The sequence below is a fragment of the Lepisma saccharinum genome, chromosome 20, assembly GCF_977018435.1.
Source record: "Lepisma saccharinum chromosome 20, izLepSacc3.1, whole genome shotgun sequence".
Classification (NCBI taxonomy): Eukaryota; Metazoa; Arthropoda; class Insecta; order Zygentoma; family Lepismatidae; genus Lepisma; species Lepisma saccharinum.
Genome location: NC_139248.1, coordinates 56,690,581 through 56,692,612, shown reverse-complemented (window position 1 = coordinate 56,692,612; position 2,032 = coordinate 56,690,581).

Sequence of the window (2,032 nt, the reverse complement as noted above, 5' to 3'; positions counted from 1 at the left end):
ACCCCGACCGCACTAACAGACGTCTTACGCAACTAGGAGTCGCACACTGAACATGCACTGTAACTGTAACCATTACATGTCAATCATGTGTATTTGTTTACCCATGTAACCTGACTTTTGCCTCACCCTTATATAATATATTACTGACAAAGACAACTTACTGCGTGTAAACTATAATACAAGACATGGAAAATGCTATTTGCGACACTACGTAACGTAACGGTGTAAGCATTACTTCTTGCACAGTGCTGCCATCTGCGAACCGCATATGTGGCGCTGCAGTCAGTAGTCACCAAAATGGCACCATCTCTAAACCAGCCCTCCTAACCAAACAAAATATGCATTTTTAGACTTAAGCGGAATTGTAGGTTCGGAATTGTTAGGAGGGCAAGGTTTAGATCTCTTAGCAATTAGTTTTAGAGTTGGATGTGACCCGTACCAAATCCACCAGAGAACAATTACAATAACCAGAAACACAATGAAGTACGTATATAACAGGTTTATGATGGTTTGAAGTTATTTGTATAAGAAGAAACAACGACAGAAGAAACTCTTTTTCCTTTCAGCTACTTAAATGAGAGTCTGAACACAAACATCTTGCGTCTGTCAATTTTTTAATCTGAAGGGGAGACCGGGGTGAGTTGAACATGTTTTTATGTTTAAATTTCTGCAGCTCTTTAATATTACTATCTACTACTGATGAAATGCTTAGAGCAATACCTGTAGATTCCTCGACCACTGTCAATTTCTTATTACACCATGTTCCTAAAACTTGCAAAGGTATTTTTTTTAAGTGTGTCAGTATCAGGGGCGCCGACTTGTCAAAATGAATGGGGGGGGGGGTGCCTCTGATCACTGAAATAAATGAATGAATGACTCACTCTCTCCCTTTTTTAAGTTTTGGCCTCAGTGTTCGGAATCTCATAAAAGCCCATGAATTCCTGAAAAATATCAAAATTTTTATTCACAGCTCTAATGCAGAATATTAATTGTCCACGGATGGATATATCACAAGTTTCGTCAACCATAATAGCAAAATATTCCCGACTTTTAATATCTCCTACCACGGAGCGCAAAACAGATCTCCCTAATATATCAATGATCTCGTCCTGAATGTCATGTTAGAGCCATTTGTAGCCCAAAAGTCCCATCCACTATCCTAGTTCATGCACATCTTCTTTTGAAACTCTTTTTAGTAAAAATTTTAACAATACTCATAATTACTGACATGTCCTTCCCGGACGCGTATTTCACATGTGCACATTGAAATAGAGATTGGAGACGTGGTTTGTAAAGGAGAAGTTTCTGGTTGGCTGGTCTTTTTTCTACTTTGTTGAGTATTTCTATGGCGTGCCTTACAATTTGACTATAGTCTTGAACTTGTTGAAAGCTGAAAACCACTTATATTTTCCTTTCCCATCTATTATCTACCTTTAATACATTGCTTTCATTTTTCTACGTGTTTCTATTACAGCTTCACTTTCACTAAATCGATACTTATCCTCCAACGATTATTTTACATTCAATTGCCTTGTGCTGCCATCTATACTTCTTTATTGAAACTCCATTCCTTTCATTTTGTGTTGTTATATCTGGTTTGTAATAACTCTTTATAAAACAAATAGGCGCGCGCTTATACAGTCAAAATTAATGTTTTGGCGCTAAACAAGGGTTTGATAGATTTTTTAATGTTTTTTTTTAAACATTTAATTCAAAATATTTCTTGCTTGCATCTCACGAAAACCGGAAAATGACCCAATATATTTAGTAATTGTATAAGAATTTTCATCAAACGTAACATTTTTAAAATTATTTCCTTTAATATTTCCAATAAGAAAGTCCATTCGCTTTCCGAGTATTGATTACTATTCGAGTACGTTGTCTTCCCCGACTAGATTGTTCTGCTTGTGCTGGGGTATAGTTGTCTGTGGTTTACAAAAAGTGTTCTCACTAGTCAATGAAAAGAATGCCAGTTTCCTATCATACAATCGATTATCATTGAGACAGTCTGCTAGCCAATAGGGAGCATTCA